Source organism: Arachis stenosperma, chromosome 9 (assembly GCF_014773155.1).
Source record: "Arachis stenosperma cultivar V10309 chromosome 9, arast.V10309.gnm1.PFL2, whole genome shotgun sequence".
NCBI classification, from domain to species: domain Eukaryota; kingdom Viridiplantae; phylum Streptophyta; class Magnoliopsida; order Fabales; family Fabaceae; genus Arachis; species Arachis stenosperma.
In genome coordinates this window covers 31,549,499-31,572,366 of record NC_080385.1, presented here as the reverse complement: position 1 = coordinate 31,572,366, position 22,868 = coordinate 31,549,499, and the positions used below count along the sequence as shown (strand labels likewise).

The 22,868-nt window shown below is 40.1% G+C and overlaps 1 non-coding gene across 1 annotated transcript; it reads right to left on the bottom strand.

Annotated features, from left to right (window-relative positions):
- Positions 1–16,412: 16,412 nt before the first annotated feature.
- On the bottom strand, positions 16,413–16,520 carry LOC130953391 (small nucleolar RNA R71). Its single transcript, XR_009075562.1, has one exon. It is a non-coding gene; the product is annotated as a small nucleolar RNA R71 (small nucleolar RNA).
- Positions 16,521–22,868: the final 6,348 nt, after the last annotated feature.

Here is a 22,868-nt window from a genome sequence, read left to right as displayed (position 1 = left end):
CTAACCAGCAAGTGTACTGGGTCGTCCAAGTAATAAACCTAACGCGAGTAAGGGTCGATCCCACAGAGATTGTTGGTATGAAGCAAGCTATGGTCACCTTTTAAATCTCAGTTAGGCAGATTAAATTGATTTATGGATTTTCGAATAATTAATAATAAAATAGAAGATAAAAAGGGATAGAATTACTCATGTAAATCAATAGTGGGAGTTTCAGATAAGTGCATGGAGATGCTGTGCTCCTCTTGAATCTCTACTTTCTCATTGCTTTCAACCAATCCTTCTTACTCCTTTCCATGGCAAGCTGTATGTAGGGCATCTCCATCATCAATGGCTACTTTCAATCCTCTCGGGAAAATGGTCCTATGCGCTGTCACTGCACGGCTAATCGTCTGGAGGCATCACCCTTGGTTGATAGCTACATCCCATCCTCTCAGTGAAAATGGTCCAAATGCTCTATCACAGCACGGCTAATCATCTGTCAGTTCTCAATCAGGTTGGAGTAGAATCCATTGATTCTTTTGCGTCTGTCACTAACGCCCACTTCAGGAGTTTGAAGCTCGTCACAGTCATTCAATACCGGAATCCTACTCGGAATACCACAGACAAGGTTAGACTTTTCGGATTCCCAGGATCCTACTCGGAATACCACAGACAAGGTTAGACTTTCCGGATCCCCATGAATGCCGCCATCTATCTAGCTTATACCACGAAGATTCTGTTGGGGAATCTAAGAGATATGCGCCCGGCCTAAGGTAGAATGGAAGTGGTTGTCAATCACGCGCGTTCATAGGTGAGAATGATGATGAGTGTCACGGATCATCACATTCATCAAAGTGTTGTGCAACGTATATCTTGGAATAAGAATAAAAGAGAATTGAATAAAAAGTAATAGTAATTGTATTGAAACTTGAGGTACAGCAGAGCTCCACACCCTTAATCTATGGTGTGCAGAAACTCCACCATTGAAAATACATAAGTGAAAGGTTCAGGCATGGCCGAATGGCCAGCCCCCAAAACGTGATCACAGGACTCCAATTACAATCCAGGATCCCCTGTGGTCAAAAGACATCTCATACAATAGTTAAATGTTCTATTTATAATAAACTAGCTCCTAGGGTTTACATGAGTAAGTAATTAATGCATAAATTCACTTCCGGGGCCCACTTGGTGTATGCTTGGGCTGAGCTTGATCTATCCACGAGCTGAGGCTTCTCTTGGAGTTGAACTCCAAGTTATGATGTGTTTTGGGCGTTCAACTCCGGATTATGACGTTTTTCTGGCGTTTAACTCCAGACAGCAGCATGTACTTGGCGTTCAACACCAAGTTACGTCGTCAATTCCCGAATAAAGTATGGACTATTATATATTGCTGGAAATCTCTGGATGTCTACTTTCCAACGCCGTTGAGAGCGCGCCAATTGGAGTTCTGTAGCTCCAGAAAATCCATTTCGAGTGCAGGGAGGTCAGATTCCAACAGCATTAGCAGTCCTTTTGTCAGCCTTTTTCTGAGTTTTGCTCAAGTCCCTCAATTTCAGCCAGAAATTACCTGAAATCACAGAAAAACACACAAACTCATAGTAAAGTCCAGAAATGTGAATTTAACATAAAAACTAATGAAAACATCCCTAAAAGTAGCTTGAACTTACTAAAAACTACCTAAAAACAATGCCAAAAAACGTATAAATTATCCGCTCATCAAGCTCCCTCAATTTCAGCCAGAAAATACCTGAAATCACAGAAAAATACACAAACTTATAGTAAAATCCAGAAATATGAATTTTGCCTAAAACTAATAAAAAATATACTAAAAACTAACTAAAACACACTAAAATCTACATGAAATTACCCCCAAAAAGCGTATAAAATATCCGCTCATCACAACACCAAACTTAAACTGTTGCTTGTCGCCAAGCAACTAGATAAATAAAATAGGATAATAAGAAATTAAGAAGTAATAATATCTCAGAGTTTTAAGTGAAGCTCAGATTCCAATTAGATGAGCGGGACTAGTAGCTTTTTGCTTTTGAACAGTTTTGGCATCTCACTTTATCCTTTGAAATTCAGAATGATTGGCATCCATAGGAACTCAGAGTTCAGATAGTATTATTGATTCTCCTAGTTTAGTATGTTGATTCTTGAACACAGTTACTTTATGAGTCTTGGTCGTGGCCCTAAGCACTTTGTTTTCCACTATTACCACCGGATACATAAATGCCACAGACACATAACTGGGTGAACCTTTTCAGATTGTGACTTAGCTTTGCTAAAGTCCCCAATTAGAGGTGTCCAGATTTCTTAAGCACACTCTTTTACTTTGGATCACGACTTTAGCCACTCAGTCTCAAGCTTTTCACTTGGACCTGCATGCCACAAGCACATGGTTAGGGACAGCTTGATTTAGCTGCTTAGGCCTGGATTTATTTCCTGGGGCCCTCCTATCCATTGATGCTCAAAGCCTTGGATCCTTTTCACCCTTGTCTTTTGGTTTAAAGGGCTATTGGCTTTTTCTATCTTTTTTGCTTTTTTTTTTCACTGCTTTTTCTTGCTTCAAGAATCAAATTCATGATTTTTCAGATCAGCAATAATATTTCTCTTGTTCATCATTCTTTCAGGAGCCAATAATTTTAACATTCATGAAATTCAGTATCAAAAAATATGCAATGTTCAAGCATTCATTCAAAAGACAAAAAGTATTGTCACCACATATAAATAATTAGAACTTTCTTTATTAAAAACTCAAAAAAAATTAAATTGCCTCTTTATTCTAAAAATCTACAATTTTATTCATGTTTTATAATGATGAGAAAAATAACTTATAGCTTAATTGGAAATAAAATCAAAATAGATATACAAATTACTACTACTCCTATATAACTTCTAATGTAAATTCCTATAAGAACAACTATCACAGAAGTAAAGCTAAGATTAGGACTCAACAACCTTTATTTTGGGAAGTGGATGTTCCTCTAGTCTGTGGGGTGCTTGGTCCTTCAAGAGATAATTTCTGACGCTTCAGTTCCTTCAAGTCACGCCTTTGCTCTTCTTATTTCCCAAGCAATTTGTAAAGCATGCTATTTTGATTATTCTGTTCTTCCTTTATTTGGTCCATAGCTTCTTGCAACTTGGTAACAGATGCTTCAAGATGCTCCCAATATTCAATTTGAGAGATTTCCGGGAGGAATTCCTGTGCTCTCCTCTTGATGGGGTCATCCTGCACTTGTTGTTTTTCTATTGATATTTTGGTGATTGGTCGCTCAACTGAGATATACTCAGTTATTCCCATCTTCACTCCAGCATCTTTACATAGCATAGATATTAAGCTAGGATAAGCCAATTTGGCATCTTTGGAGTTCTTGTTTGCAATTATGTAAAGTTCACACAAAATTAGCTGATGAACTTCCACTTCTCTTCCTAACATAATGCAGTGGATCATCACTGCTCTTTTAATGGTGACTTCAGAGCGATTGCTAGTGGGCAGTATAGAACGCCCAATGAAGTCCAGCCAACCTCTGGTGACTGGTTTGAGATCTTCTCTCTTTAGTTGATTTGGGACGCCCTTGGTGCTGGTGGTCCACCTGGTTCCAGGGATGCATATGTCCTCTAGAATCTTGTCCAGACCCTTATTTGTTCTCATCATTCTCCTATTAAAGGAGTCTGGGTCATCTTTCAGCTGATGTAGCTTAAAGATCTCCCTGATTTTGTCAGGGTGGATGTGAACAATCTTTCCTCTGACCAAGGTCCGATAGTCATAGAGGGCAGTTTCAGATATTCTCTGCCTGTCTGTTTGCCACAAATTAGCGTAGAATTCTTGAACCATGTTTCTTCCCACCTTTGTTTCAGGATTAGCTAGGATTTCCCAGTTCCTGTTTTGAATTTGCTCTTGGATCTCTGGATATTCGTCTTCTTTCAGATTGAATTTAACTTCCGGGATCACTAACCTTAGACCCATTATTTTGTAGTAATGGTCTGAATGTTCTTTGGTTAAGAACTTCCCTTGATTCCAAAGTGATTTTGGAATACTCTCTTTCTTGCCGCTTGGAGTGGGTTGTTTTCCTTTAGGAGCCATGATCTTAGTGGGTATGGTTTAGTGATCACGGATAAACACACCAAACTTAGAGGTTTGCTTGTCCTCAAGCAAAAGAAAAGAAAGGAAAGGGATAGAAGGAGAGCTAGTTTTCGAATTGCTGAGGAGAGGAGAGAGGCCGAATGTGGATTTAAAGGGAGGGGGTGGGTTTTCAAAAATTTTAATGAAAGATAAGATAGAAGATATGATTTGTAAAAGATAAATATGATAGGAAAAAGATATAATTGAAAATTGAAAAGATATAGAAGATATTTGAAAAAGATAAATCTGAATTTTAGAAAAAAGATTTGGGATTAATTTGAAAAGATAATTGAGTTTTGAAAAAGATTTGAGAAGAAGTTGGAGAGGATTTGAAAAGGATTTGTGTTTATGAATTAAGATACATTTGATATCTTTTGAAAAAGGGATTTTAGAAATTAGGATTAAAATTTTTGGAATTAAAGGATGAGAGTTTGTAACATGTTTATGTTTAAGAAATCATGAATTGGAACATAAAAATTTGGAAAAATGTGAATTGAAAACGAATTTACCTCCTCCCCACAATCCTGGCGTTAAACGCCCAAACACTGCATGTTTTGGGCATTTGACGCCCATTTGCAGCTTCTCCTGGGCGTTTAACGCCCAGCTGTTGCTTCTAGCTGGCGTTGAAGGCCAGGAACTCCTTTGTCACTGGGCGTTTTTCTGAATGCTCAGGACGCTGTAAATTTGGCGTTAAACGCCCAGAAGGTACTTCTTTCTGGCATTCAACACCCAGAAGATGCTTCTTTCTGGCGTTTAACGCCCAGATGGCTATCCTTACTGGTGTTGAACGCCCAGTAGATGCTTTTTTTGGGCGTTCAACGCCCAAAACAGCTCTTACTGGCTTTTTCGCACCAGTGAGCTTCCTTTTTGCTATTTTATTCTGCGAATCCTTCTGTAACTTTGTGAACTCAAGCAATTGCTATTTTACCTTGAAGATAATTGACATAAATCTGTAAAAATCAATTAATTAATAAATAAGCTTTGTAAATGACTGGGTTGCCTCCCAGCAAGCGCTTCTTTATTGTCTTTAGCTGGACTATTACTAAGCCTTAATCAAGTCTCAATTTTGAGCATTCTTGCTCAAAATTGCTTTCAAGATAATTTTTAACTCTATGTCCATTAACAATGAACTTTTTGTTAGAATCATTATCCTGAAGCTCCACGTATCCATATGGTGATATACTTGTAATCACATATGGACCACTCCACCGGGATTTCAATTTTCCGGGGAATAATCTGAGTCTAGAATTAAACAGCAGAACTTTCTACCCTGGCTCAAAGACTCTGGATGACAGTTTCTTATCATGCCATCTTTTTGCTTTCTCTTTGTAAATTTTTGCATTCTCGAAAGCATTGAGTCTGAACTCCTCTAGCTCATTTAACTGGAGCAATCGTTTTTCTCCGGCTAACTTGGCATCAAGGTTTAGGAATCTGGTTGCCCAGTAGGCCTTATGTTCCAGTTCCACTGGCAAGTGACAGGCTTTTCCATATACAAGCTGGTATAGAGAGGTCTCTATAGGAGTCTTGAATGATGTTCTGTATGCCCACAAAGCATCATCCAAGCTTTTTGCCCAATCCCTTCTACGGTTAATCACAGTCCGTTCCAGGATTCTTTTAAGTTCTCTATTAGAGACTTCAGCTTGCCCATTTGTCTATGGATGATATGGAGTGGCTACCCTGTGGCTAACTCCATATCGAACCAATGTAGAGTAAAGTTGTTTATTGCAGAAATGAGTGCCCCCATCACTGATTAGTACTCTAGGGATACCAAATCTGCTGAAGATGTGTTTCTGGAGAAATTTTAGTACTGTCTTAGTATCATTAGTGGGTGTTGCAATAGCTTCTACCCATTTGGATACATAATCTACTGCCACCAGAATATAAGTGTTTGAGTATGATGGTGGAAAAGGCCCCATGAAGTCAATACGCCATACATCAAACAACTCAATCTTCAAGATCCCTTGTTGAGGCATGGCATAACTGTGAGGCAGATTGCCAGATCTTTGGCAACTGTCATAATTAAGTACAAACACTCGGGAATCTTTATAGAGAGTAGGCCAGTAGAAGCCATATTAGAGGACTCTTGTGGCTGTTCGCTCACTTCCAAAATATCCTCCATACTGTGATCCATGGCAGTGCCAAAGGATCTTCTGTGCTTCTTCTTTAGGCACACATCTACGGATTACTCCGTCTGTACATCTCTTGAAGAGATATGGTTCATCCCAAAGATAGTACTTTGCATCAGTAATCAATTTCTTTGATTGCTGCCTATTGTACTCTTTAGGTATGAATCTCACTGCCTTGTAGTTTGCAATGTCTGCAAACCATGGCACTTCCTGAATGGAAAAGAGTTGCTCATCCGGAAAGTTTTCAGAGATCTCAGTAGGAGGGAGGGACGCCCCTTCTACTGGTTCTATTCGGGATAAGTGATCTGCTACTTGGTTCTCTGTCCCTTTTCTGTCTCTTATTTCTATATCAAACTCTTGCAGAAGCAACACCCATCTGATGAGTCTGGGTTTTGAATCCTGCTTTGTGAGTAGATATTTAAAAGCAGCATGGTCAGTGTACACAATCACTTTTGATCCTATTAAATAAGATCTGAACTTGTCAATGGCGTAAACCACTGCAAGTAACTCTTTTTCTGTGGTTGTGTAGTTCTTCTGTGCGTCATTTAAAACACGACTGGCATAGTAAATGACGTGCAGAAGCTTGTCATGCCTTTGTCCCAACACTGCACCAATGGCATGGTCACTGGCATTACACATCAGTTCAAATGGTAATGTCTAGTCTGGTGCAGAGATGACTGGTGCTGTGACCAGCTTAGCTTTCAGAGTCTCAAATGCCTGCAGACACTCCTTATCAAAGACAAATAGTGTGTCAGCAGCTAGCAGATTACTCAGAGGTTTGGCAATTTTTGAAAAATCTTTTATAAACCTCCTATAGAATCCTGCATGCCCTAGAAAGCTTCTGATTGCCTTAACATTGGCAAGTGGTGGTAATTTTTCAATTACCTCTACCTTAGCTTGATCCACCTTTATTCCCTTGTTCGAAATTTTGTGCCCAAGGACAATTCCTTCAGTCACCATAAAATGACATTTCTCCCAGTTTAAAACCAGGTTAGTCTCTTGGCATCTCTTTAGAACAAGTGCTAAATGGTCAAGACAGGAGCTGAATGAGTCTCCAAACATTGAAAAGTCATCCATGAAGACTTCCAGAAATTTTTCTACCATATCAAAAAAAAATAGAGAGCATGCACCTTTGAAAGGTTGCAGGTGCATTGCACAGACCAAATGGCATTCTTCTGTATGCAAATACTCCAGATGGACATGTGAATGCTATTTTCTCTTGATCCTGGGGATCTACTGCAATTTGATTATAACCTGAATATCCATCCAGGAAGCAGTAGTATTCATGACCTGCTAGTCTCTCTAGCATCTGGTTTATGAATGGTAAAGGAAAATGATCCTTTCTGGTAGCTATATTGAGCCTTCTATAATCAATACACATACGCCACCCTGTAACTGTTTTTGTAGGAACCAGTTCATTTTTTTCATTATGAACTATTGTCATGCCACCCTTCTTGGGGACGACTTGGACAAGGCTTACCCAGGGGCTATCAGAAATAGGATAAATAATCCCAACCTCTAGTAATTTAGTGACCTCCTTCTGCACCACCTCCTTCATGGCTGGATTCAGCCGCCTCTGTGGTTGAACCACTGGCTTAGCATCACCCTCGAATAAGATCTTGTGCATGCATCTGGCTGGGCTAATGCCCTTAAGATCACTGATGGACCACCCAAGAGCTGTCTTGTGTGTCCTTAGCACTTGAATTAGTGCTTCCTCTTCCTGTGGCTCTAAGGTAGAGCTTATGATTACAGGGAAGGTATCACCTTCTCTCAGAAATGCATATTTCAGAGATGGTGGTAATGGTTTGAGCTCGGGTTTGGGAGGTTTTTCCTTTTCCTGGGGGATTTTCAGAGGTTCTATTATTCTCTCTGGTTCCTCCAGATCAGGTGATAGACGAAATTGTGATCATCAACAATGGCTCCAAAGACTTGGTGCTCTCAAACATGAATCACACTTTGTCACAACTCCACACAACTAACCAGCAAGTGTACTGGGTCGTCCAAGTAATACCTTACGTGAGTAAGGGTCGATCCCACAGAGATTGTTGGTATGAAGCAAGCTATGGTCATCTTGTAAATCCCAGTCAGGCGGATTTAAATGGATTAAGAGATTATTGGTTTAAATAATGATAATAAAATAAATAGAAAATAAAGATAAAGTTACTCATGTAATTCAATGGTGGGGATTTCAGATAAGCGTATGGAGGTGCTGTGTTCCTTCTGAATCTCTGCTTTCCTACTTCTTCCTTCTAGTTTTTCATCACTCCTTTCTATGGCAAGCTGTATATAGGGCATCACCGTTGTCAATGGCTACATCCCATCCTCTCAGTGAAAAAGGTCCAAATGCTCTGTCACAGCACGGCTAATCATCTGTCGGTTCTCAATCAGGTTGGAATAGAATCCAGTGATTCTTTTGCGTCTGTCACTAACGCCCAGCCTTCAGGAGTTTGAAGCTCGTCACAGTCATTCAATCCCGGAATCCTACTCGAAATACCATAGACAAGGTTAGACTTTCCGGATTCCCATGAATGCCGCCATCAATTCTAGGTTATACCACGAAGATTCTGATTAAGAAATCCAAGAGATATGCACCCGGCCTAAGGTAGAACAGAAGCGGTTGTTAGTCACGCGCGTTCATAGGTGAGAATGATGATGAGTGTCACGGATCATCACATTCATCAAGTTGAAGTGCAATGAATATCTTAGAACAGGAATAAATCGAATTGGATAGAAGATAGTAGTAATTGCATTAAAACTTGAGGTACAGCAGAGCTCCACACCCTTAATCTATGGTGTGTAGAAACTCCATCGTTGAAAATACATAAGTGAAAGGTCCAGGCATGGCCGAATGGCCAGCCCCCAGATCTAAGAACTAAACGTCCCCCAAGATTGAATGATACAATCAAAGATATATAATAAACTAGTAAAAAGTTCTATTTATACTAAACTAGCTACTAGGGTTTACAGAGGTAAGTAATTGATGCATAAATTCACTTTCAGGTCCCACTTGGTGTGTGCTTGGGCTGAGCTTGATCTATCCACGAGCTGAGGCTTCTCTTGGGGTTGAACGCCAAGTTATAACGTGTTTTGGGCGTTCAACTCTGGTTCGTGACGTGTTTCTAGCGTTTGACTCCAGAATGCAGCATGGAACTGGCGTTGAGCGCCAGTTTATGTCGTCAAATATCGAATAAAGTATAAACTATTATATATTTCTGGAAAGATCTAGATGTCTAATTTCCAACGCCATTAAGAGCGCACCATTTGGAGTTCTGTAGCTCCAGAAAATCTATTTTGAGTGCAGGGAGGTCAGATTCCAACAGCATCAGCAGTCCTTTGTCAGCCTCCTATCAGAGTTTTGCTCAGGTCCCTCAATTTCCGCCAGAAAATACCTGAAATCATAGAAAAACACACAAACTCATAGTAAAGTCCAAAAATATGAATTTAGCATAAAAACTAATGAAAACATCCCTAAAAGTAACTAGATCATACTAAAACCTACCTAAAAATAATGCCAAAAAGCGTATAAATTATCCGCTCATCACAACACCAAACTTAAATTGTTGATTGTCCCCAAGCAACTGAAAATCAATTAGGATAAAAAGAAGAGAATATACTATAAATCCCAAAATATCAATGAATATTAATTCTAATTAGATGAGCGGGACTTGTAGCTTTTTGCTTCTGAACAGTTTTGGCATCTCACTTTCTCCTTTGAAGTTTAGAATGATTGGCATCTATGGGAACTTAGAATTTCGGATAGTGTTATTGATTCTCCTAGTTAAGTATGTTGATTCTTGAACACAGCTACTTTTATGAGTCTTGGCCGTGGCCCTAAGCACTTTGTTTTCCAGTATTACCACCGGATACATAAATGCCACAGACACATGACTGGGTGAACCTTTTCAGATTGTGACTCAGCTTTGCTAGAGTCCCCAGTTAGAGGTGTCCAGAGCTCTTAAGCACACTCTTTTTGCTTTGGATCACGACTTTAACCACTCAGTCTCAAGCTTTTCACTTGGACCTGCATGCCACAAGCACATGGTCAAGGACAACTTGATTTAGCCGCTTAGGCCTGGATTTTATTTCCTTGGGCCCTCCTATCCATTGATGCTCAAAGCCTTGGATCCTTTTTACCCTTGCTTTTTGGTTTCAAGGGCTATTGGCTTTTTTTGCTTGCTTTTTCTTTTTCTTTCTATTTTTTTCGCAAATTTTTTTTTCGCAAGCTTTTGCTTTTTCACTGCTTTTTCTTGTTTCAAGAATCAATTTCATGATTTTTCAGATTGTCATAACATTTTTCTTTGTTCATCATTCTTTCAAGAGCCAACAATTTTAACATTCATAAACAACAAGATCAAAAATATGCACTGTTCATTCATTCATTCAGAAAACAAAAAGTATTGTCACCACATCAATATAATTAAACTAAATTCAAGGATAAATTCGAAAATCATGTGCTTCTTGTTCTTTTGAATTAGAAACATTTTTCTTTTAAGAGAGGTGAAGGATTCATGGAATTTATTTATAACTTTAAGACATAGTTACTAAACACTAATGATCATGAAGTAGAGACACAAATATAGATGACATAATAAGCATAAAAACCGAAAAATAGAAAAAAATTAAGAACAAGGAATGAGTCAACCTTAGTGGCGTCTTTGATGAACGGATAATTTGTACGCTTTTTGGCATTATTTTTAGTATGTTTTTAGTATGATTTAGTTAGTTTTTAGTATATTTTTATTAGTTTTTAGTTAAAATTCACTTTTCTGGACTTTACTATGAGTTTGTGTGTTTTTCTGTGATTTCAGGTATTTTCTGGCTGAAATTGAGGGACCTGAGCAAAAATCTGATTCAGAGACTGAAAAGGACTGCAGATGCTGTTGGATTCTGACCTCCCTGCACTCGAAGTGGATTTTCTGGAGCTACAGAAGCCCAATTGGCGCGCTCTCAACGGAGTTGGAAAGTACACATCCTGGGCTTTCCAGCAATATATGATAGTCCATACTTTGCCCAAGATTTGATGGCCCAAACCGGCGTTCAAAGTCACCTTCAGATTTCCCAGCGTTAAACGCCGGAACTGGCACCAAAATGGGAGTTAAACGCCCAAACTGGCATAAAAGCTGGCGTTTAACTCCAAGAAGAGTCTCTACACGAAAAATGCTTCATTGCTCAGCCCAAGCACACACCAAGTGGGCCCGGAAGTGGATTTTTATGTCATTTACTCATCTTTGTAACCCTTAGGCTACTAGTTTTCTATAAGTAGGACCTTTTACTATTGTATTTTAGAATCTTCGGATCTTTGGAATCTTTTGTTCTTTAGATCTTTTGATCACTTGGGGAGGCTGGCCATTCGGCCATGCCTAGACCTTGTTCTTATGTATTTTCAACGGTGGAGTTTCTACACACCATAGATTAAGGTGTGGAGCTCTGCTGTACCTCGAGTATTAATGCAATTACTATTGTTCTTCTATTCGATTCCGCTTGTTCTTTGTCCAAGATATCACTTGTTCTTCAACTTGATGAATGTGATGATCCGTGACACTCATCATCATTCTCACCTATGAACGTGTGACTGACAACCACCTCCGTTCTACCTTAGATTGGGTGAATATCTCTTGGATTCCTGATACACGATGCATGGTTGATCGCCTGACAACCGAGTGCTCGCCTGACAAACGAGCCAGCCATTCCGTGAGATCAGAGTCTTCGTGGTATAGGCAAGAACTGATGGCGGCATTCAAGAGAATCCGGAAGGTCTAACCTTGTCTGTGGTATTCTGAGTAGGATTCAATGATTGAATGACTGTGACGTGCTTCAAACTCCTGAAGGCGGGGCGTTAGTGACAGACGCAAAAGAATCACTGGATTCTATTCCGGCCTGATCGAGAACCGACAGATGGATAGCCGTGCCGTGACAGGGTGCGTTGAACATTTCCACTGAGAGGATGGGAGGTAGCCACTGACAACGGTGAAACCCTTGCATAAGCTTGCCATGGAAAGGAGTAAGAAGGATTGGATGAAGACGGTAGGAAAGCAGAGAGACGGAAGGGACCAAGCATCTTCATACGCTTATCTGAAATTCCTACCAATGAATTACATAAGTATCTCTATCTTTATCTTTATGTTTCGTTCATCATCTATACCCATTTGAGTCTGCCTGACTAAGATTTACAAGGTGACCATAGCTTGCTTCATACCAACAATCTCCGTGGGATCGACCCTTACTCGCGTAAGGTTTATTACTTGGACGACTCAGTGCACTTGCTGGTTAGTTGTGCGAAGTTGTGTTTATGCCATGGTATTGAACACCAAGTTTTTGGATTCATTACCGGGGATTATGAGAGTTGTGAAAAGTATTGTTCACAATTTCGCAATCCAAGTTTTTGGCGCCGTTGCCGGGGATTGTTTTGTGTATGGACAACTGACGGTTCATCTTGTTGCTTAGATTAGGTATTTTTCTTCAGAGTTCTTAAGAATGAATTCTAGTGTTTCAAGGTGATGTTCTTATCATCACCAAAGCTGATTGATTCTCATCAATTTAGCTCTTGAATGCAATGTCCTGCTGAAGCTTGGCTAGCCATGTCTAATTCCTTTAGACTAAAGCTTTAGACTAACATTGCATGATTCCTGGAATTCTCATTAAGAATTTTGATACCTTTATTTTCTTTTCCATATAATTTTCGAAAAAAAAAATTTATAAAATCATAAAAACCAAAAATATTTTATGTTTCTTGTTTGAGTCTAGAGTCTCATGTTAAGTTTGGTGTCAATTGCATGTTTCTGTTCTTTCTGCATTCATGCATGTGTCTTCATTAATCTTCAAGTTGTTCTTGATGATTTTATTACTCTGATTTTTAATTCTCTTGACTTGAGTGTTTATATGTCTCATATGCATTCTCATTCTGTTAGTGTCAGCAGTATACAAACTGCTAAGTTTGGTGTCTTGCATCTATTGTTATTTGATTTTAGTTGCATTTTGATTATTCCTCATTATTAAAAATCCAAAAATATTTTTAATTTGTGTCTTTTCAAGTCAATAATACGGAGAATTGAAGATTCAGAACATACAGCAGAGGAATTACACAGAAAAAGCTGGGCGTTCAAAACGCCCAATGAAGAAGGACAGACTGGCGTTTAAACGCCAGCCAGGGTACCTGGTTGGGCGTTTAACGCCCAAAAAGGTAGTGCATTGGGCGTTAAACGCCAGAATGTGCACCATTCTGGGCGTTTAACGCCAGGATGGCACAAGGGGGAGGATTTTGTTTTCAAAATCAATTTTTTTTCAAGTTTTCAAAGTTTTTCAAAATCAAATCTTTTTCAAATCATATCTTTTCAATCAAATGTTTTCAAAATCAATTTCTTTCTTTTTTTAAAGATACTTGCTATCAATTAATGATTTGATTCAACACTTCAAGTATGTTGCCTTTTCTGTTGAGGAAGGTTTAATGTTTGAATCATATCTTCTCTTGATAGCCAAGTTATTATTTTTTAAAATCAAATCTTTTTAAAATTGTTTTTCAATCATATCTTTTTAAAACCATAACTTTTCAATCAAATCTTTTTAATCACATCTTTTTCAAAACAATTCTCAATCATATCTTTCTAATTTCTAATTTCAAATCTCTTTCAAAAAAAAATTACTTGATCTCTTTTTCACTCTTGATTTTCGAAAATCAAATTAAAGTTTTTCAAAATGTTTTTAAAATCTTTTTAATTAATTTTCGAAAATTTCTTCCTCTCTTCTCACATCCTTCTATTTATGGAGTACTGGTGCGCGAAATTGTGAACAATATTTTTTCACAACTCTCATAATCCCCGGTAATGGCTCCAAAAAACTTGGTAGCTCAATACCATGGCATTACACAACTTCGCACAACTAACCAGCAAGTGCACTGGGTCGTCCAAGTAATACCTTACGTGAGTAAGGGTCGATCCCACGGAGATTGTTAGCATTGAAGCAAGCTATGGTCATCTTGTAAATCTTAGTCAGGCAAACTCAAATGTATATGATGATGAATGAAAATAATATAAAAGATAAAGATAGTGATACTTATGTATATCATTGGTGTAAGAGCTTCAGACAAGTGTATGAAGATGCCTTCCCTTCCGTCTCTCTGCTTTCCTACTGTCTTCATCCAATCCTTCTTACTCCTTTCCATGGCAAGCTCGTGTAGGGTTTCACCATTGTCAGTGGCTACCTCCCATCCTCTCAGTGAAAGCGATTGTATATGTCCTGTCACGGCATAGCGGAATTCAGCTGTCGGTTCTCGGTCAGGCCGGAATAATATCCATTGATACTTTTGCGTCTGTCACTAACGCCCTAGCCTGCTAGGAGTTTGAAGCACGTCACAGTCATTCAGTCATTGAATCCTACTCAGAATACCACAGACAAGGTTAGACCTTCCGGATTCTCTTGAATGCTGCCATCAGTTCTTGCCTATACCACGAAGACTCTGATCTCACGGAATGGTTGGCTCGTTTGTCAGGCGAGCACTCGGTTGTCAGGCGATCAACCATGCATCGTGCAATCAGGAATCCAAGAGATATTCACTAAGCCTCAGATGCTTGTAGAACAAGAATGGTTGTCAGTCACCTTGTTCATGAGTGAGAATGGTGATGGGCGTCAATCATCACCTTCATCAAGTTGAAGAACAAGTGATATCTTGGACAAAGAACAAGGGGAATTGAATGGAAGAACAATAGTAATTGCATTAATACTCGAGGTACAGCAGAGCTCCACACCTTAATCTATGGTGTGTAGAAACTCCACCGTTGAAAATACATAAGAACAAGGTCTAGGCATGGCCGAATGGCCAGCCTCCCAAAGGTCTAAGATAGCATCAAACGAAGATAGCTACCCAAAAGTCTCTCTAAATACAATAGTAAAAGGTCCTACTTATAGAAAACTAGTACATAGATGAGTAAATGACATAAAAATCCACTTCCGGGCCCACTTGGTGTGTGCTTGGGCTGAGCAATGAAGCTTTTTCGTGTAGAGACTCTCCTTGGAGTTAAACGCCATCTTTAGTGCCAGTTTGGGCGTTTAACTCCCAATTAGGTGCCAGTTCCGGCGTTTAACGCTGGAATTTCTTGAGGTGACTTTGAACGCCGGTTTGGGCCATCAAATCTTGGGCAAAGTATGGACTATCATATATTGCTGGAAAGCCCAGGATGTCTACTTTCCAACGCCGTTGAGAGCGCGCCAATTGGACTTCTGTAGCTCCAGAAAATCCACTTCGAGTGCAGGGAGGTCAGAATCCAACAGCATCTGCAGTCCTTTTGAGTCTCTGGATCAGATTTTTGCTCAGGTCCCTCAATTTCAGCCAGAAAATACCTGAAATCACAGAAAAACACACAAACTCATAGTAAAGTCCAGAAAAGTGAATTTTAACTAAAAACTAATAAAAATATACTAAAAACTAACTAGATCATACTAAAAATATACTAAAAACAATGCCAAAAAGCATACAAATTATCCGCTCATCAAGTACCACTCCTCCTCAATGCACAATTCGAACTCTATCTGACTAAGTTCGAATTCTTCTCCTTCTTCCTTCTATTTTTCTTTTCCTCTGACACCTCAAGGAATCTCTATACTGTGACATAGAGGATTCCATATTTTCTTGTTCTCTTCTCTTTCATATGAGCAGGAACAAAGACAAAGGCATTCTTGTTGAAGCTGATCCTGAACCTGAAAGGACCTTGAAGCGAAAGCTAAGAGAAGCTAAGGCACAACACTCTGTAGAGGACCTAACAGAAATCTTCAAAGAAGAAGACTTGGCAGCCGAAAACAACAACAATGCAAACAATGCAAGGAAGGTACTGGGTGACTTTACTGCACCTACTCCCGACTTCTATGGGAAAAGCATCTCTATCCCTGCCATTGGAGCAAACAACTTTGAGCTCAAGCCTCAATTAGTTTCTCTAATGCAACAGAATTGCAAGTTCCATGGACTTCCATTGGAAGATCCTCATCAGTTCTTAGCTGAATTCTTGCAAATCTGTGACACTGTCAAGACTAATGGGGTTGACCCTGAAGTCTATAGACTTATGCTATTCCCTTTTGCTGTAAGAGACAGAGCTAGGACATGGTTGGACTCACAACCTAAAGAAAGCCTGGACTCATGGGAAAAGCTAGTCAATGCCTTCTTGGCAAAGTTCTTTCCACCTCAAAAATTGAGTAAGCTTAGAGTGGAAGTCCAAACCTTTAGACAGAAGGATGGAGAATCCCTCTATGAAGCTTGGGAAAGATACAAACAATTGATCAGAAAATGTCCTTCTGACATGCTTTCTGAATGGAGCATCATAGGTATTTTCTATGATGGTCTCTCTGAACTATCCAAGATGTCTTTGGATAGCTCTTCTGGAGGATCTCTTCATCTGAAGAAGACGCCTGCAGAAGCTCAAGAGCTAATTGAAATGGTTGCAAATAACCAATTCATGTACACTTCTGAAAGGAATCCTGTGAACAATGGGACAAATCAGAAGAAAGGAGTTCTTGAGATTGATACTCTAAATGCCATATTGGCTCAGAATAAAATATTGACTCAACAAGTCAATTTGATTTCTCAAAGTCTGTCTGGAATGCAAAATGCACCAAGCAGTACTAAGGATGCTTCATCTGAAGAAGAAGCGTATGATCCTGAGAGCCCTTCAATGGAAGAGGTGAATTACCTAGGAGAACCCTATGGAAACACCTATAATTCTTCATGGAAAAATCATCCAAATTTCTCATGGAAGGATCAACAGAGACCTCAACAAGGTTTCAACAACAATAATGGTGGAAGAAACAGGTTTAGCAATGGCAAGCCTTTTCCATCATCTTCTCAGCAACAGACAGAGAATTCTAAGCAGAACCCCTCTGACTTAGCAACTATGGTCTCTGATCTAATCAAAACCACTCAAAGTTTCATGACTGAAACAAGGTCCTCCATTAGGAATTTGGAGGCACAAGTGGGACAGCTGAGCAAGAAAATTACTGAACTCCCTCCTAGTACTCTTCCAAGCAATATAGAAGAAAATCCAAAAGGAGAGTGCAAGGCCATCAACATGGCCAAATTTGGAGAGGAAGGAGAGGAAGTGAACGCCACTGAGGAAGACCTCAATGGGCGTGCACTAGCCTCCACTGAGTTCCCCAATGAGGAACCATGGAAATCTGAGGCTCAAAATGAGATCATAGATTCATTGGACTTACTTGCCTTTCATGAGCTCTGATGAGTATTCTTCCTCTGAAGAGGATGAGTATGTCACTGAAGAGCAAGTTGCTAAATACCTTGGAGCAATCATGAAGCTAAATGACAAGTTATTTGGAAATGAGACTTGGGAGGATGAACCCCTTTGCTCACAAAAAATTGGATGACTTGTCTAGGCAGAAATTACCTCAAAGAGGCAGGACCCTGGAAGTTCTCCGTACCTTGTACCATAGGCACCATGACCTTCAACAAGGTTCTGTGTGACTTAGGGTCAAGTGTAACCTCATGCCTCTCTCTGTAATGGAGAAGCTAGGGATCTTTGAGGTGCAAGCTGCAAGAATCTCATTAGAGATGGCAGACAACTCAAGAAAACAAGCTCATGGACTTGTAGAGGATGTTTGGTGAAGATTGAAGACCATACATCCCTGCTGATTTCATAGTCCTAGAGACTGGGAAGTGCATGGATGAAACCATCATCCTTGGCAGACCCTTCCTAGCCACAGCAAAGGCTGTGATTGATGTTGATGGAGGTGACTGATCATTCAAGTGAATGAAGAATCCTTTGTGTTTAAGGCTCAAGGATATCCCTCTGTCACCATGGAGAGGAAGCATGAAGAGCTTCTCTCAAATCAGAGTCAAACAGAGCCCCCACAGTCAAACTCTAAGTTTGGTGTTGGGAGGCCCCAACCAAACTCTAAGTTTGGTGTTGAACCCCCACATTCAAACTCTAAGTTTGGTGTTGGGAGGTTCCAACATTACTCTGAGAAAATGTGAGGCTCCATGAGAGCCATCTGTCAAGCTAATGACATTAAAGAAGCGCTTGTTGGGAGGCAACCCAATGTTATATTTTATATATTTTTCTTGTTGTTTCTATTTTTTTTTATAGGTTGATGATCATGAGAAGTCACAAAATCAATTGAAGAAGCAAAAACAGAATGAAAAACAGGAAGAAAAACAGCACACCCTGGAGGGAGAACCTACTGGCGTTTAAACGCCAGTAAGGTTAGCAGATGGGCGTTTAACGCCCAGTCTGGCACCATTCTGGGCGTTTAATGCCAGAAAGGGGCACCAGACTGGCGTTAAACGCCAGGAAAGGGCAAGAACCTGGCGTTAAACGCCAGAAATGGGCACCAGCCCGGCGTTTAACGCCAGAATTGGCTCAAAACGTGATTTTGCATGCCATTTGGTGCAGGGATGACTTTTCCTTGACACCTCAGGATCTGTGGACCCCACAGGATCCCCACCAACCCCACCACTCTCTCTCTTCTTCCCCATTCACCAATCACCTCAATACCTCTTCCCCAAAAACCCTTCACCTATCAAATCCCATCTTCTATTCACCACTCACATCCATCCTTCACAAAACCCCACCTACCTCACCCTTCAAATTCAAACCACTTTCCCTCCCAAACCCACCCATACATGACCGAACCATGAGTCCCCCTCTCCTATATAAACCCTTCTTCACCCCTTCATTTCACACAACCTAAACACCACTTCTCACCCTCTTTGGCCGAACACAAAAGCCATTCCCTTCCTCCTCATTTCTTCTTCTTCTACTCTTTTCTTTCTTCTTTTGCTCGAGGACGAGCAAACCTTTTAAGTTTGGTGTGGTAAAAGCGTTGCTTTTTCGTTTTTCCATAACCATTTATGGCATCCAAGGCCGGAAAAACCTCTAGAAAGAGGAAGGGAAGGCAAAAGCTTCCACCTCCGAGTCATGGGAGATGGAGAGATTCATCTCAAGGGTGCATCAAGACCACTTCTATGAAGTTGTGGCCTTGAAGAAGGTGATCCCCGAGGTCCCTTTTTCACTCAAAAAGGGTGAATATCTGGAGATCCGACATGAGATACGAAGAAGAGGTTGGGAAGTTCTTACCAACCCCATTAAACAAGTCGGAATCTTAATGGTTCAAGAGTTCTATGCCAATGCATGGATCACCAAGAACCATGATCAAAGTGTGAACCCGGATCCAAAGAATTGGCTTACTATGGTTCGGGGAAAATACTTGGATTTTAGTTCGGAAAATGTAAGGTTGGCATTCAACTTGCCTATGATGCAAGGAGATGAACATCCTTACACTAGAAGGGTCAACTTTGATCAAAGGTTGGACCAAGTCCTCACTGACATTTGTGAAGAGGGCGCCCAATGGAAGAGAGATTCAAGAGGGAAGCCGGTTCAACTAAGAAGGCATGACCTCAAGCCCGTGGCTAGAGGATGGTTGGAGTTTATCCAATGCTCAATCATTCCCACTAGCAACCGGTCCGAAGTTACTCTAGACCGGGCCATCATGATTCATAGCATCATGATTGGAGAAGAAGTGGAAGTTCATGAGGTTATAGCCCAAGAACTCTATAAGGTGGCGGACAAGTCCTCTACCTTGGCAAGGTTAGCCTTTCCTCATCTCATTTGTCACCTCTGTTATTCAGTTGGAGTTGACATAGAGGGAGACACCCCCATTGATGAGGATAAGCCCATCACTAAGAAAAGGATGGAGCAAACAAGAGACCCCTCTCATCATGAGATCCCTGAGATGCCTCAAGGGATGCACTTTCCTCCACAAGACTACTGGGAGCAAATCAACACCTCCCTAGGAGAATTGAGTTCCAACATGGGACAACTAAGGGTGGAGCACCAAGAACATTCCATCCTCCTCCATGAAATTAGAGAAGATCAAAGAATCATGAGAGAGGAGCAACAAAGACAAGGAAGAGACATTGAGGAGCTCAAGCACTCCATAAGACCTTCAAAAGGAAGAACAAGCCGCCATCACTAAGGTGGACCCGTTCTTTAATCTCTTTGTTCTTTATTTTCTTGTTTTTTTTGAAATTTAGTGCTTATGTTTATCCATGTTTGTGTCTTATGATCATTAGTGTCTTAGTGTCTATGCCTTAAAGTTATGAATGTCCTATGAATCCATCACCTTTCTTAAATGAAAACTGTTTTTATCACAAAAGAACAAGAAGTACAGGATTTCGAATTCATCTTTAAAACTAGCTTAATTAGTTTGATGTGGTGGCAATACTTTTTGTTTTCTGAATGTATGCTTGAACAGTGCATGTGTCTTTTGAATTTGTGGTTCATGAATGTTGGCTCTTGAAAGAATGATGAAAAAGGAGACATGTTACTGAGAATCTGAAAAATCATAAAAATGATTCTTGAAGCAAGAAAAAGCAGTGAATACAAAAAAAAAGAGAAAAGAAAAAAAAAAGAGAAGGGGAAAAACGAAAAAGAAAAAAAGGGAGAAAGAAAAAGAAAAAAAGAAAGAAATGAAGTTGTGATCCAAGGCAAAAAGAGTGTGCTTAAGAACCCTGGACACCTCTAATTGGGGACTCTAGCAAAGCTGAGTCACAATCTGAAAAGGTTCACCCAATTATGTGTCTGTGGCATGTATGTATCCGGTGGTAATACTGGAAGACAGAGTGCTTTGGGCCACGGCCAAGACTCATAAAGTAGCTGTGTTCAAGAATCATCATACTTAACTAGGAGAATCAATAACACTATCTGGATTCTGAGTTCCTAAAGAAGCCAATCATTCTGAATTTCAAAGGATAGAGTGAGATGCCAAAACTGTTCAGAGGCAAAAAGCTAAAAACCCCGCTCATCTAATTAATACTGATCTTCATAGATGTTTTTGGAATTCATTGCATATTCGCTTCTTTTTATCTTATTTGATTTTCAGTTGCTTGGGGACAAGCAACAATTTAAGTTTGGTGTTGTGATGAGCGGATAATTTGTACGCTTTTTGGCACTATTTTTAGTATGTTTTTAGTATGATTTAGTTAGTTTTTAGTATATTTTTATTAGTTTTCAGTTAAAATTCACTTTTCTAGACTTTACTATGAGTTTGTGTGTTTTTCTGTGATTTCAGGTATTTTCTGGCTGAAATTGAGGGACCTGAGCAAAAATCTGATTCAGAGACTGAAAAGGACTGCAGATGCTGTTGGATTCTGACCTCCCTGCACTCGAAGTGGATTTTCTGGAGCTACAGAAGCCTAATTGGCGCGCTCTCAACGGCGTTGGAAAGTAGACATCCTGGGCTTTCCAGCAATATATGATAGTCCATACTTTGCCCAAGATTTGATGGCCCAAACCGGCGTTCAAAGTCACATTCAGATTTCCCAGCGTTAAACGCCGGAACTGGCACCAAAATGGGAGTTAAACGCCCAAACTGGCATAAAAGCTGGCGTTTAACTCCAAGAAGAGTCTCTACACGAAAAATGCTTCATTGCTCAGCCCAAGCACACCAAGTGGGCCCGGAAGTGGATTTTTATGTCATTTATCATCTTTGTAACCCTTAGGCTACTAGTTTTCTATAAGTAGGACCTTTTACTATTGTATTTTTAGAATCTTCGGATCTTTGGAATCTTTGTTCTTAGATCTTTTGATCACTTGGGGAGGCTGGCCATTCGGCCATGCCTAGACCTTGTTCTTATGTATTTTCAACGGTGGAGTTTCTACACACCATAGATTAAGGTGTGGAGCTCTGCTGTACCTCGAGTATTAATGCAATTACTATTGTTCTTCTATTCAATTCCGCTTGTTCTTTGTCCAAGATATCACTTGTTCTTCAACTTGATGAATGTGATGATCCGTGACACTCATCATCATTCTCACTTATGAACGTGTGACTGACAACCACCTCCGTTCTACCTTAGATTGGGTGAATATCTCTTGGATTCCTGATACACGATGCATGGTTGATCGCCTGACAACCGAGTGCTCGCCTGACAAACGAGCCAGCCATTCCGTGAGATCAGAGTCTTCATGGTATAAGCAAGAACTGATGGCGGCATTCAATAGAATCCGGAAGGTCTAACCTTGTCTGTGGTATTCTGAGTAGGATTCAATGATTGAATGACTGTGACGTGCTTCAAACTCCTGAAGGTGGGGCGTTAGTGACAGACGCAAAAGAATCACTGGATTCTATTCCGGCCTGATCGAGAACCGACAGATGGATAGCCGTGCCGTGACAGGGTGCGTTGAACATTTCCACTGAGAGGATGGGAGGTAGCCACTGACAACGGTGAAACCCTTGCATAAGCTTGCCATGGAAAAGAGTAAGAAGGATTGGATGAAGACGGTAGGAAAGCAGAGAGATGGAAGGGACCAAGCATCTTCATACGCTTATCTGAAATTCCTACCAATGAATTACATAAGTATCTCTATCTTTATCTTTATGTTTCGTTCATCATCTATACCCATTTGAGTCTGCCTGACTAAGATTTACAAGGTGACCATAGTTTGCTTCATACCAACAATCTCCATGGGATCGACCCTTACTCGCGTAAGGTTTATTACTTGGACGACCCAGTGCACTTGCTGGTTAGTTGTGCGAAGTTGTGTTTATGCCATGGTATTGAACACCAAGTTTTTGGATTCATTACCGGGGATTATGAGAGTTGTGAAAAGTATTGTTCACAATTTCGCATACCAGTCTTCCTCTTG